Below are 15869 nucleotides of genomic sequence, written 5' to 3'. Positions count from 1 at the left end.
GCACTGGTATCCTCTGTGGGGCATCCTTGTCACTGGGTAGGTGAGACACCTGTTACATTCAGCACTGGCATCCTCTGTGGGGCATCCTTGGCACTGGGTAGGTGAGACACCTGTTACATTCAGCACTGGCATCCTCTGTGGGGCATCAGTGGCATTGGGTAGGTGAGACACCTGTTACATTCAGCACTGGCATCCTCTGTGGGGCATCAGTGGCACTGGGTAGGTGAGGCACCTGTTACATTCAGCACTGGTATCCTCTGTGGGGCATCCTTGGCACTGGGTAGGTGAGACACCTGTTACATTCAGCACTGACATCCTCTGTGGGGCATCAGTGGCACTGGGTAGGTTAGGAACCTGTTACTTTCAGCACTGGCATCCTCTGTGAGGCATCCTTGGCACTGTGTAGGTGAGACCCCTGTTACATTCAGCACTGGCATCCTCTGTGGGGCATCCTTGGCACTGTGTAGGTGAGACACCTGTTACATTCAGCACTGGCATCCTCTGTGGGGCATCAGTGGCATTGGGTAGGTGAGACCCCTGTTACATTCAGCAGTGGCATCCTCTGTGGGGCATCAGTGGCACTGGGAGATGAGACCCCTGTTATATTCAGCACTGGCATCCTCTGTGGGGCATCCTTGGCACTGGGAGATGAGACCCCTGTTACATTCAGCAGTGGCATCCTCTGTGGGGCATCAGTGGCACTGGGAGATGAACCCCTGTTACATTCAGCACTGGCATCCTCTGTGGGGCATCCTTGGCACTGGGAGATGAGACACCTGTTACATTCAGCAGTGGCATCCTCTGTGGGGCATCTGTGGCACTGGGCAGGTGAGACACCTGTTACATTCAGCACTGGCATCCTCTGTGGGGCATCCTTGGCACTGGGTAGGTGAGGCACCTGTTACATTCAGCACTGGCATCCTCTGTGGGGCATCCTTGGCACTGGGTAGGTGAGGCACCTGTTACATTCAGCACTGGCATCCTCTGTGGGGCATCCTTGGCACTGGGTAGGTGAGACACCTGTTACATTCAGCACTGGCATCCTCTGTGGGGCATCCTTGGCACTGGGAGATGAGACCCCTGTTACATTCAGCACTGGCATCCTCTGTGGGGCATCCTTGGCACTGGGTAGGTGAGACACCTGTTACATTCAGCACTGGCATCCTCTGTGGGGCATCCTTGGCACTGGGTAGGTGAGGCACCTGTTACATTCAGCACTGGCATCCTCTGTGGGGCATCCTTGGCACTGGGAAGGTGAGGCACATGTTACATTGAGTAGTGGCATCCTCTGTGGGGCATCAGTGGCATTGGGTAGGTGAGACCCCTGTTACATTCAGCACTGGCATCCTCTGTGGGGCATCCTTGGCACTGGGTAGGTGAGACACCTGTTACATTCAGCACTGGCATCCTCTGTGGGGCATCCTTGGCACTGGGTAGGTGAGACACCTGTTATATTTAGCACTGGCATCCTCTGTGGGGCATCCTTGGCACTGGGTAGGTGAGGCAAATGTTACATTGAGTAGTGGCATCCTCTGTGGGGTATCAGTGGCACTGGGCAGGTGAGGCACCTGTTACATTCAGCACTGGTATCCTCTGTGGGGCATCCTTGGCACTGGGTAGGTGAGACACCTGTTACATTCAGCACTGGCATCCTCTGTGGGGCATCCTTGGCACTGGGTAGGTGAGACACCTGTTACATTCAGCACTGGCATCCTCTGTGGGGCATCAGTGGCATTGGGTAGGTGAGACACCTGTTACATTCAGCACTGGCATCCTCTGTGGGGCATCAGTGGCACTGGGTAGGTGAGGCACCTGTTACATTCAGCACTGGTATCCTCTGTGGGGCATCCTTGTCACTGGGTAGGTGAGACACCTGTTACATTCAGCACTGGCATCCTCTGTGGGGCATCAGTGGCATTGGGTAGGTGAGACACCTGTTACATTCAGCACTGGCATCCTCTGTGGGGCATCAGTGGCACTGGGTAGGTGAGGCACCTGTTACATTCAGCACTGGTATCCTCTGTGGGGAATCCTTGGCACTGGGTAGGTGAGACACCTGTTACATTCAGCACTGACATCCTTTGTGGGGCATCAGTGGCACTGGGTAGGTGAGGAACCTGTTACATTCAGCACTGGCATCCTCTGTGAGGCATCCTTGGCACTGTGTAGGTGAGACCCCGGTTACATTCAGCACTGGCATCCTCTGTGGGGCATTCTTGGCACTGTGTAGGTGAGACACCTGTTACATTCAGCACTGGCATCCTCTGTGGGGCATCAGTGGCATTGGGTAGGTGAGACCCCTGTTACATTCAGCAGTGGCATCCTCTGTGGGGCATCAGTGGCACTGGGAGATGAGACCCCTGTTATATTCAGCACTGGCATCCTCTGTGGGGCATCCTTGGCACTGGGAGATGAGACCCCTGTTACATTCAGCAGTGGCATCCTTTGTGGGGCATCAGTGGCACGGGGAGATGAACCCCTGTTACATTCAGCACTGGCATCCTCTGTGGGGCATCCTTGGCACTGGGAGATGAGACACCTGTTACATTCAGCAGTGGCATCCTCTGTGGGGCATCTGTGGCACTGGGTAGGTGAGACACCTGTTACATTCAGCACTGGCATCCTCTGTGGGGCATCCTTGGCACTGGGTAGGTGAGGCACCTGTTACATTCAGCACCGGCATCCTCTGTGGGGCATCCTTGGCACTGGGTAGGTGAGGCACCTGTTACATTCAGCACTGGCATCCTCTGTGGGGCATCCTTGGCACTGGGTAGGTGAGACACCTGTTACATTCAGCACTGACATCCTCTGTGGGGCATCAGTGGCACTGGGTAGGTGAGGAACCTGTTACATTCAGCACTGGCATCCTCTGTGAGGCATCCTTGGCACTGTGTAGGTGAGACCCCTGTTACATTCAGCACTGGCATCCTCTGTGGGGCATCCTTGGCACTGTGTATATGAGACACCTGTTACATTCAGCACTGGCATCCTCTGTGGGGCATCAGTGGCATTGGGTAGGTGAGACCCCTGTTACATTCAGCAGTGGCATCCTCTGTGGGGCATCAGTGGCACTGGGAGATGAGACCCCTGTTATATTCAGCACTGGCATCCTCTGTGGGGCATCAGTGGCATTGGGTAGGTGAGACCCCCTGTTACATTCAGCAGTGGCATCCTCTGTGGGGCATCCTTGGCACTGGGAGATGAGACACCTGTTACATTCAGCACTGGCATCCTCTGTGGGGCATCAGTGGCATTGGGTAGGTGAGACCCCTGTTACATTCAGCAGTGGCATCCTTTGTGGGGCATCCTTGGCACTGGGAGATGAGACACCTGTTACATTCAGCAGTGGCATCCTCTGTGGGGCATCTGTGGCACGGGGTAGGTGAGACACCTGTTACATTCAGCACTGGCATCCTCTGTGGGGCATCCTTGGCACTGGGTAGGTGAGGCACCTGTTACATTCAGCACTGGCATCCTCTGTGGGGCATCCTTGGCAATGGGTAGGTGAGACCCCTGTTACATTCAGCACTGGCATCCTCTGTGGGGCATCCTTGGCACTGTGTAGATGAGACACCTGTTACATTCAGCACTGACATCCTCTGTGGGGCATCAGTGGCACTGGGTAGGTGAGGAACCTGTTACATTCAGCACTGGCATCCTCTGTGGGGCATCAGTGGCACTGGGAGATGAACCTCTGTTACATTCAGCACTGGCATCCTCTGTGGGGCATCCTTGGCACTGGGTAGGTGAGACCCCTGTTACATTCAGCACTGGCATCCTCTGTGGGGCATCCTTGGCACTGTGTAGATGAGACACCTGTTACATTCAGCACTGACATCCTCTGTGGGGCATCAGTGGCACTGGGTAGGTGAGGAACCTGTTACATTCAGCACTGGCATCCTCTGTGGGGCATCCTTGGCACTGGGAGATGAGACACCTGTTACATTCAGCACTGACATCCTCTGTGGGGCATCAGTGGCACTGGGAGATGAGACCCCTGTTATATTCAGCACTGGCATCCTCTGTGGGGCATCCTTGGCACTGGGAGATGAGATCCCTGTTACATTCAGCAGTGGCATCCTCTGTGGGGCATCAGTGGCACGGGGAGATGAACCCCTGTTACATTCAGCACTGGCATCCTCTGTGGGGCATCCTTGGCACTGGGAGATGAGACACCTGTTACATTCAGCAGTGGCATCCTCTGTGGGGCATCTGTGGCACTGGGTAGGTGAGACACCTGTTACATTCAGCACTGGCATCCTCTGTGGGGCATCCTTGGCACTGGGTAGGTGAGGCACCTGTTACATTCAGCACCGGCATCCTCTGTGGGGCATCCTTGGCACTGGGTAGGTGAGGCACCTGTTACATTCAGCACTGGCATCCTCTGTGGGGCATCCTTGGCACTGGGTAGGTGAGACACCTGTTACATTCAGCACTGACATCCTCTGTGGGGCATCAGTGGCACTGGGTAGGTGAGGAACCTGTTACATTCAGCACTGGCATCCTCTGTGAGGCATCCTTGGCACTGTGTAGGTGAGACCCCTGTTACATTCAGCACTGGCATCCTCTGTGGGGCATCCTTGGCACTGTGTAGATGAGACACCTGTTACATTCAGCACTGGCATCCTCTGTGGGGCATCAGTGGCATTGGGTAGGTGAGACCCCTGTTACATTCAGCAGTGGCATCCTCTGTGGGGCATCAGTGGCACTGGGAGATGAGACCCCTGTTATATTCAGCACTGGCATCCTCTGTGCGGCATCAGTGGCATTGGGTAGGTGAGACCCCTGTTACATTCAGCAGTGGCATTCTCTGTGGGGCATCCTTGGCACTGGGAGATGAGACACCTGTTACATTCAGCACTGGCATCCTCTGTGGGGCATCAGTGGCATTGGGTAGGTGAGACCCCTGTTACATTCAGCAGTGGCATCCTTTGTGGGGCATCCTTGGCACTGGGAGATGAGACACCTGTTACATTCAGCAGTGGCATCCTCTGTGGGGCATCTGTGGCACGGGGTAGGTGAGACACCTGTTACATTCAGCACTGGCATCCTCTGTGGGGCATCCTTGGCACTGGGTAGGTGAGGCACCTGTTACATTCAGCACTGGCATCCTCTGTGGGGCATCCTTGGCACTGGGTAGGTGAGACCCCTGTTACATTCAGCACTGGCATCCTCTGTGGGGCATCCTTGGCACTTTGTAGATGAGACACCTGTTACATTCAGCACTGACATCCTCTGTGGGGCATCAGTGGCACTGGGTAGGTGAGGAACCTGTTACATTCAGCACTGGCATCCTCTGTGGGGCATCAGTGGCACTGGGAGATGAACCTCTGTTACATTCAGCACTGGCATCCTCTGTGGGGCATCCTTGGCACTGGGTAGGTGAGACCCCTGTTACATTCAGCACTGGCATCCTCTGTGGGGCATCAGTGGCACTGTGTAGATGAGACACCTGTTACATTCAGCAGTGGCATCCTCTGTGGGGCATCAGTGGCACTGGGAGATGAACCTCTGTTACATTCAGCACTGGCATCCTCTGTGGGGCATCCTTGGCACTGGGAGATGAGACACCTGTTACATTCAGCAGTGGCATCCTCTGTGGGGCATCAGTGGCACTGGGAGATGAACCTCTGTTACCTTCAGCACTGGCATCCTCTGTGGGGCATCCTTGGCACTGGGAGATGAGACACCTGTTACATTCAGCAGTGGCATCCTCTGTTTGGCATCAGTGGCACTGGGTAGGTGAGACCCCTGTCATACTCTGTAGTGGCATCCTCTGTGGGGCACCCTTGGCACTGGGTAGGTGAGACCCGTCATACTCTGTAGTGGCATCCTCTGTTTGGCATCAGTGGCACTGGGTAGGTGAGACCCCTGTCATACTCTGTAGTGGCATCCTCTGTGGGGCACCCTTGGCACTGGGTAGGTGAGACCCGTCATACTCTGTAGTGGCATCCTCTGTTTGGCATCAGTGGCACTGGGTAGGTGAGACCCCTGTTACATTCAGCACTGGCATCCTCTGTGGGGCATCAGTGGCACTGGGTAGGTGAGACACTTGTTATATTCAGCAGTGGCATCCTCTGTGGGGCATCATTGGCAATGGGTAGGTGAGGCACATGTTATATTGAGCACTGGCATCCTCTGTGGGGCATCCTTGGCACTGGGTAGGTGAGACCCCTGTTACATTCAGCACTGGCATCCTCTGTGGGGCATCAGTGGCACTGGGAGATGAACCTCTGTTACATTCAGCACTGGCATCCTCTGTGGGGCATCCTTGGCACTGGGAGATGAGACACCTGTTACATTCAGCACTTGCATCCTCTGTGGGGCATCAGTGGCACTGGGTAGGTGAGGAACCTGTTACATTCAGCAGTGGCATCCTCTGTTTGGCATCAGTGGCACTGGGTAGGTGAGACCCCTGTCATACTCTGTAGTGGCATCCTCTGTGGGGCACCCTTGGCACTGGGTAGGTGAGACCCCTGTCATACTCTGTAGTGGCATCCTCTGTTTGGCATCAGTGGCACTGGGTAGGTGAGACCCCTGTCATACTCTGTAGTGGCATCCTCTGTTTGGCATCAGTGGCACTGGGTAGGTGAGACCCCTGTCATACTCTGTAGTGGCAGCTCTGGATAATGCAGCTGGTGCTTTCCTGCTGAGAGGAGAGGCGTTCTGGGAGAGTGAGAGGGAAGATCAGACACTACAATCAGAAAGTGTTCCGAGTCCCCTCTCCTCCCCCGTTTGTCATTGTCTCCAGTGCTGGCTGTCAGCAGCGTGTAGTGAAGGAGCAGATGGACTGACGTGAGCACTGGGCGGGCGGGGAGGTGCAGCTGCAGGCGTGCCGCCTCCGCCAGTGCAGCCTCTGTCCACTCCGGTGCTGGTGCTGAACTCCTGCCCTGCGCCCGGTCTGCGCCGTCGCCCGCGTCCTCTGTGGATCTTCCTCCGCCGCGCTGGGCTCTGGATGTCGCTGCTGGCACTTGTGCTGGGGGTTGGTGCCTGGTGCAGAAGTCTTGGGATTTCTTGTCAGGGTTTCTGGATTTCTTGGCATTACTCTGAGCTGTGAACATTCAGAAGATTCCTCCCAGGTAAAGTCTGCTGGTCTCGTGTCTTCCATCAGAAAGCTGTGTATCTGCAGGCACAGGCATGGAGGGGAATGAGTGACAGCTGGCAGGGCACAGTTAGTGGCATGGAGGAGGTAGAGTCTGGCATGGTGCATGCCCTGTGCCCACCGCTGGTGGCTACAGGGGGCTTCACACTTCTTCCTTGTGTTGTAACATCTGCAAACTTTCTGGAAGTGAAAAGTTTCTTCTGTTCAGACAGAAAATATTGAGCAGAATGAATATGGATTGGAGGCATAATCCTGGGCTTGTGGAAGCTGCGGGCTGGTAGAGCTGGGGTTACATCGATGGTGTAGTTGGATCTGAGAATAGATGATGCATTAGGTTTACCTGCAGTCCTATGTAAAAAAAATAATAAAAAATGTATCAAATATTTAATATCACCACGTATTGTTCTAACAACAGATCCGCTGCTGCACAGAGCATTCCAGGCAGGTTTGTATTAGCAGGTATTGAAGACAGGCTGGATGAATGGAGAAGCCAGGGATGCAAAGAACTGAGTTTACCTAATGGGAATATTAATTATTATTTACTCTTTGCATGTACTGTACCTTTAAAAGTGACAGTAAGGGTGCGAGCGCGGACAATGTGTCCTGGTAATACGGATTTTACACTTACGTGGTTCGGTAGTGATTTACTATTGTGTGCACTGTATTTGTGTTCACATAAGGATTCATAACAATGATCATCCTTTTATAAAATGACTTGTAATTACATCTTTTCATAAACTTATATGTACAACAATACCAAACAGGGCATCGTCTTCTGGTCTACAAGTAAATAAAAAAAGCATGATCCCCCCCCCCTCCACTCACGGAAACAGCGCCACTCTTGCCTACAGGCTGAGTCTGGTATTGCAGATTTTCTCCAAGTGAGTGGGAACGTCCCGATACCAGGCACAGGCACAGCCCATTGATTAAGCGCACTGATTACGGTAAAAGCAAGGAGATTTTATACTAATCCTATACAACCCCTTAACTCTTTAATAACACGACGTTATCCGACATTGTTGATCATTGTAGGTGGCCGCTAATATGGTGGACATTTCATTCGCCTTCATTTACCCGTTGATGTTTAGTTTGCCGAGCCCCCTACTTACTACATATTCCCAGTAGATAGGATATGAGGGGGGTCACATGTGTAGGACATAAATAATGCTTCCAAATGTCACCATTACAGCAGTGATTGATAAATGGCCATTGCCTAGAATATCTGATGAATTGTGATGGGAGATAAGGGAATCACCCATTATGGCTAGCTGGTCACCAGTGCTGATGAAATGATATCTGTCGCCCTTTTTCAATGGAGAAGAGGCTGTTGTATAACTGATCTGTAAGCATTTGGCTGGGGAGGAAGATTTGCTCTAATCACACTGATCTAGCAGAATACCATGCAACAGACATGACATACTCATTTGTAAAGTGAATTACAAGTGACGGCCGGCAATGAAAATCCCACTCTTTTCCTGACTTTCCTGATTAGCTGCTTTTCTTAAAAAAAAAAAAGAAAAAAACAATGTCAGAACAAACATATGTACTTGTCACAAGTAGAGCTGATCCAGTATATAGCGGTGTTCCCTACATGGAGCTCCCCATAGACGGTCCTCAGTGACATGATGCTAGCTGGAGTGTATTACACATGTACCAGTGCTGTTGTGTTATCTATAGATACATTTGCGGGTGATGAAGCACTTAACCTAATAATAATTGATCGGATTTTCCCGGGATTGGCAGCTCTAACTATCACTATTGTGCTACGCTAAATGAATGTCACGCAGAAATGACAGCTAGTCTATATTTTAGAGAGCGTTGGCTTTTATTTTACTGCCTTCCCGCACAATACACCTGCCTTCTGTTCTCTATTAAATCATGTTCCATTGTGTTCCAAGTAACGATATCCGTATTCAGTCTTGTACTCTGCCTTTCACATACTTAATAGGGATCTAAGGTAACGAGGGTAAGATGATATGCAGCACATATAAGATGTGATACACCGCTGTCGGCTTTTACGTGCTAGGTTGAAGACTTGTATTGTCGAGTCCTTAGAAAGTGCCCACCAGGAACAGATAGTCATCTAAATGCTTATGCACTGCACACTACTGTATATAGTATGTCAGCTCCGAGGATACAAGCACTTAATATTAGAGCTAATAGCAATCGCTGTTCGCATGAGAGACAACTAAAAAGGCAGATGGCAAGAAGAAGAGATCAGATGTTTGCATAAATGTGCTGAGAAGAGAGGTCACACCGCATGGGGCAAAAGTCAAGGGAAGGAAGCATAAAGACGCATTGAAACCTGTGGCTAGAAATCATAAATCCCATTCTCTACTTCCCTCGTATTCATACTGCAGTTTATTACTGTGCTGGCAGGATCATAATGCACACTATTGTGTATGTAAACCAAATATAAAGACCTTGTGAGGTATGAGGCGCAACTGGTGTAATTACAGGATCGGTAACTCCGGGGATGGCGCATTGTTAGAAGAGGAGCAGGTGTCCGGTGTATTGCGGTCCCGTTGGTCTTGTTACTGCACAGAAAGCTACGTGCTGCACAGAAACCTGTACCCAATCTCTTCCTTACAACTTACATTGGAGGTTGATGAGCCCACCCTTTCTCTTCCTTCTGTACCACATGTATTGGAAATAGAATTTCTTTTTCGAGTCACATTTTTCTGTGCAAATAAAAGTTGTTGGGTTGAGGCATCCTTTTAATGAGTAATTGGCAAAATATCTTGCTCATAAATTGTCTCAGAGTGTTCATAGTTACATCCCATTAAGTTCCAGCTGTTACATAATTTAATGACCCTTATATAGAGTAGCAACATATACTTACAAAGTTTGTCCCAAAATCGTTCTTCAGGGTTGAAGTGGTTCACGATAGTCAAATTTTTGATATTTTTTTCTGGTAGTCACTTTTTTCTGATAATCTCTTTTTTTGGACACTTCAGGCTAGCAGCAACATCGCACTGCTAGTGTGAACTGCGAGTGCCCCGATGCTCTTGTATAAGGCAGCCTTCTCTCTGCAGTGCCGGGATTGTGCAGCCTGCTACAGTATTTTATTCATTTTATTATGTTTTGCTTATATAAAGACAACATATTCTGCAGCACATTAGACATCATCAATGCTGTCCCTATTGGGACTCACAATCTAAATTCCCTATCAGTATGTCTTTGGAATGTGGGAGGAAATTGGAGTACCTGGAGGAAACCCACGCAAACACAGGGAGAACATACAAACTCCTTGCAGATGTTGTCCATGGTGGGATTTGAACCCAGGACCCCAGCGCTGTAAGGCTGCAGTGATAACCACTGAGCCACCATGCTACCCAATCATGGTAAGTGTGACCTCATTAGGATTTAGCTGCACATGGTACCTGATGTTGGCAGTTATCGAGGAAGAGCACCTTAAAAGGCCTTTCAAAGTCCAAGCAGCTCAGTGACACATAGAAGGGAAAGGCAGTGTGCATAACTGCTCCTGGGTAGAGATGGGTGAACAGTAAAGTCCAGGGTATTACCAAATACTTACTCTTCGGACATGGACCCCTAACAGGGACTTCTCCAGGAAGTCCATGTTTCTGTTTGGGTTCCGTACCCTGAACATCAGGTGTTTCCCACGCTGTCATCTGCATGACAGCACGAGAAACACCGGCGGGTCTGATCGGCAGTAAGATTATTACCACCGGTCAGAGAGCTGCCTGCTGTGCACTTTTTTCGGGAGTGTACATCAACAGGAGGCGGACGCTCAGACATACTAGATTGGCGTGCACTCCCAAAACAAGTGCATGGCAGAGCACACGTTTGCACTGCCGTCAAAATTGCAGTCGATGGCCTCTTCGGCACATATGTCTGGACCCTGTTTTGCTGGGATTTCGGACATATGCGCCAATGGGGACACACAACTCCATGTGAAAGTAACCTTAAGACTGCAGTAGCTGTTCCGTTTGGCAATAAGCTGTGAACAATAAAACACTAAAAAGCTGACAGCAGGAGATTGGAGCAACATAGAAGCCGCAAGTTAATTGCAAACTTACCTATTTTAACGTTGACTATCCATATTTTATAACATGGGAATAATATTTTAAAAGAATTATCCAAAATTTATAAAAATACTAGTTGGAAAGCAGAGGATGTGATTAAATAGTAAATCAAATTATTGTCACCCTTAAAATCCCTTATCACTCCATTGTGCCCAGTCTTTTGGCCTAAGCTGTCTGGGTTAGCTGTTTCTCAGTGATTATGTTTCAGCTACGTGTAGGTGACCAGAACATTGGTGGATAGACCAGTGAGTGTACATTATTTAACCACAATAAAAGGAAGGTGGCATGAAAGGAGACAAAAGGAAGGAGTATATAAAGCCAGTAAAATCACATTTTTATTGGAAAAATATGTAAACCTCTAAGAATATATACTGTATATACTTGAGTACAAGCCGAGTATAAGCCGAGGCACCTAATTTTACCACAAAAAACTGGGAAAACGTACTGACTCGAGTATAAACTGGGTTTGCACTGTGCCCTCTTCCCTATGATGGTATGCAAGTCTCCTCATCCCCATCCTGGTCTGCATGACCCCCTCATCCCCATCCTGGTCTGCATGACCCCCTCATCCCCATCCTGGTCTGCATGACCCCCTCATCCCCATCCTGGTCTGCATGACCCCCTCATCCCTATCCTGGTCTGCATAGCTTTTCATCCCTATTCTTGTATGCATGGCTCTTCATCCCCTCTTTTCTCCACTCCCATGGAGAGCCGCAGCAGCTGGCTTCTGCCACCTGTGACACGCTGCTCCACCTCCGCCGCTTCTCCTCCATCTTCTGGACCCTCACTCGAGTAAAAGTCGAGGCGGAGCGTTATCAGCACTTTTTTGCTCTAAAACTCGACTTATACTCAAGTATATACGGTAAATAGCAATCTGATAGATAGTGATAGCAAGGTGCCACAATAAATGTCAAGGATGCACACTAAGATAAATTCACTATTTATATATATACGCTATAGGACAAAATGCAAGTTATAATATCAAGAGAATAAAATCCATAGGCCCATGCAATCCATTTTTTTTCCCAAAGAGTAAAGCATGTATAAATCATTAGGGTGGTTATAATAATAATAATCTTTATTTTTATATAGCACTAACATATTCCGCAGCGCTTTACAGTTTGCACACACTATCATCGCTATCCCCGATGGGGCTCACAATCTAAATTCCCTATCAGTATGTCTTTGGAATGTGGGAGGAAACCGGAGGAAACCCACGAGAACATGGGGAGAACATACAAACTCCTTGCAGGTTAGGTTATATGTATTTTCGCTGGTAACTGTGTGTCCTTTCGTACTCAACACGCTTTTCACTCATTCTTTGTCAATGTGCGTGTGGTAGAACGTGAAGATATGACCTCATAAGATGTAAGTAGACCAACAGCATGAAAGACTGAACATCATAATGGTCAGTTGAGCAAACTGGGTTAATTTGGTTGGCAGTGACACTTAGTGTATTTGGTGCATGCGTTCTCCCTGTCATTCACAGAAATAATGGTCTTTCGGTACCTGGACAATGTACCAAGTACAGCATCATCGCGAGTACGCAAGTGCCATAAAGTGCTGTATACCGTAACTGCAGTGCCAAGGGGAGCAGGAGCGACATGTTCACAGCACATTATCTATGGGAAATAAAGTGTGAAGGTGCTGTAATTGATTATGAGCTAGGATAAAACTAGAAGTGAAAAATAAACTGACTACGATTATTAATTACGGTATATTATCTTTGAATAGTGACAGACTATGACCGATTTCTGCACACTCAATTATTTATATGATCATGGGAATATTGTAAGGAAAAAGGTAAGTGTAAGGACATACCGTCCATGATTGTAGTGAATGGTAAAAACTGACTATGGAAAATATAGTTATAGATAGTGGAAACTAACTCTAGAAGATAAGTTTCCCGATAAATAAACAGGTGTATATATCTGGATAACTGAATATGCAGTATGTGAGTGAACAGCACTTATGAGTCAGCGAAAGGTGAACAATCTGTGAAGCTGGTTTGTTCCAAAGGATTATGAACCCAAATAAATAAAGAGTGCACGAGCATCAATTTGAGACTCTGACATTAGGGATTTAGAAAAACAAAATCCACACAGATCTGAAGATTATAGTGTTATACAGCTTGGTGGAAAATATAAAGTGACAAAGTCCATGTGCATTGACAAATACTTAAAGAGAACCTGTCAGCACGGTTTTGTAATATACAGTAAAGACATGACTGTAATGGCGCTGTAATACTAATTACATTGATACCTTTGGTGAAGAAATCTGCTTTGTCGTTCTTCTGTAATTAGCATTTGCAATTTTCTGCTAAATAGATTTCGGTGCACATGGGCTGGACTGTGCACTGGGTCTTCTCCATCCTGTCTGATTCGCTGGCCTCTACGCTTACCTCCAGCCTTTTATTGACAGGTCACTGATTTTGCTTTCAGTGACCTACCTCCTCTGTTTGGAATCTCATCTTCAAACAGAGGAGACAAACAGAGGAGTGGGGAAATCACAGAAAGGGAGGAGAAGGTGCAGTGCACAGTCCGGCCCCTGTGCACTGAAAGCTAACTGCAAATGCTGAATACAGAACGACATCAAAGTGGATTTCTTCACCAAATGTATCAGGTTCTCTAAGAAATTGTCTTACAGTTTCACTATATGGCCGAATATTAAAAATGTGTCACAGCCACTGTTCCACTCTAAGCAATATTGAATGCTGAACTGGTAGGTCTCTACCAGTTGGATCTCAAGATTGCAATGAAAATGTTAGACATATAATAAAAGAATGCCAGATAAAAGATAAATATTACCGAACGTTAAAGCAAAAACAACGTCCCCACATCACTTAATATCAAACCGCATTATAAGAAGGGCCCAAAACCAAAGCTTTCATTAAAAGGATTGTCCATCATTGCTAGAATCACTGTACCCACCTTCAGATATTAGTAATCTAGAGGAGGTGAGTGGCCAACTGCAGCTCTCACATAGCTAGCTAGCGCTGAATGGGTGCAGGGCTTATATGTCATAACAACCACACGTGAGCCCTGGGAACACGAGTTCCGACACCACTGGAGTGGCACCGGCATGAGAGGTAACAGATAACATAATCAAGATAACATAATCCTTTAATCGTCCCACCATGGGGAAATTCAGAGCATTACAGCAGCAAGGCAGGAACAAGTACAGATACAGATGCATAAAGGCATTACATTGACAGTAGGTAGGTACATATATGAAAAAGAAAAAAAATGTAACCGGACTGTCACAACTTTGGATCTATCAGTTCTCTGTTTGGGTCGTTCTCCGTTTTGGACAGTGCTGGTTATACAGCCTAACTGCAGCAGGAAGGAAGGACTTTCGATAGCGCTCCCTCTCACATTTAGGATGAAGTAGCCGGTCACTGACAGTACTGCACATCTTTGTCACGGTCTCATGCATGGGATGGGAATCATTCTGCACCATGTAGCTCACCTTGGCCAGTATCTCCCTGTCGCCTACTTCCTGAACTGGGTCAAGGGGGCATCCCAGGACACAGCTGGCCCTTCTAATCAGTTTGTCCAGCCTATTCCTGTCCCTGGTTGATATGCCACTACCCCAGCACGCCACACCAAAGAAGATGACTGATGGCACAACAGAGTTGAAGAAGGATGCAAGGAGTGCCCCTCTAACTCCGAAGGCTCTCAGCCTTCTGAGCAGATAAAGCCTGCTTTGGCCCTTCCTGTACACTGCATCCAAGTGATGGGCCCAGTCAAGCTTATTATTGAGGATCACACCAAGGTACTTATAGGTGTCGACTATCTCAATGTCATTTCCCTGAATGTTCACCACTACTGGTGGATTTTTGCCCTTGCGAAATCCACCACCAATTCCTTGGTCTTTCCGGAATTAATCCTAAGGTGGTTCCTCTGACACCACTCCACAAAAGCTTGGTTAGTATCTCTGTACTCTCTTTCATCTCCTCCTGTGATGAGGCCTACTACTGCAGAGTCATCAGAATACTTCTGCAAGTAGCAGCTAGATGAGTTGCACCTAAAATCCGCAGTGTACAGTGTTAAGAGAAAAGGGCAAGAACTGTACCTTGAGGTGCCCCTGTATTGCAGATCACTGTGTCTGACACACTGTCCCGAACCTTTACAAACTGAGGTCGGTTCGTGAGGTAGTTAAGGATCCAGGTGGAGAGTTGGAGGTCCACACCAACAAGGCCCAGCTTGTCTCTCAGTAGACCTGGCTGTATGGTGTTAAAAGCACTAGAGAAATCGAAGAACATTATTCTCACAGTGTTCCCAGGTTTCTCCAGGTGAGAATAAGTGTTTTTATTTACACAGAGGCAAACATTCAGGTCAAGAAAGGATTGTCCTAATAGAGGACTGTCCCTTTAAGGCCTATAGGTGTGACTGTACCCAATGTATAGATCTATCTATTTTTCAACTGTGCTTGAACTTTTCCCATATTGCCCCCTCTATGCCCAGAGATACCTGATATATGTTTTTGATGGTAACTAATCTGGAAGGAATTTGATTGATGGAAAGATGGAAATGCTTTGGCAGGGTCTTAACGTGAACCTGTCAGTAGGATTTTGCTCAGTAACCTACAGACAGTGTCAGGTTGGCGCTGTTATGCTGAATAAAATGATACCTTGGTTGATGAAATCCGTCTTGTGGTTGTTTAATCTTTATTTTTGGTTTTGAGTTAATGATATGCTCGTGCTCTGGAGTGGCCTGTGG

General features: G+C 48.4%; 1 protein-coding gene across 1 annotated transcript in view; it reads left to right on the top strand.

The window, feature by feature from the left end:
* The first annotated feature begins 6682 nt into the window (after positions 1–6682).
* The window catches only part of FSTL5 (follistatin like 5), a 1180017-nt gene continuing 1170830 nt past the window's right edge, over positions 6683–15869 (top strand). Inside the window, exon 1 of the mRNA XM_073576841.1 lies at positions 6683–7079. The gene's annotated coding sequence lies outside the window, so the exon portion shown is untranslated. The remainder of the gene's footprint in view (positions 7080–15869) is intronic.

This window comes from Dendrobates tinctorius, unplaced genomic scaffold (genome assembly GCF_039654945.1).
Source record: "Dendrobates tinctorius isolate UK_male_01 unplaced genomic scaffold, ASM3965494v1 ptg000008l, whole genome shotgun sequence".
Lineage (NCBI taxonomy): Eukaryota > Metazoa > Chordata > Amphibia > Anura > Dendrobatidae > Dendrobates > Dendrobates tinctorius.
Note: the sequence above shows the minus strand (reverse complement) of the source record. Positions and strands in the feature narration are given on the sequence as shown.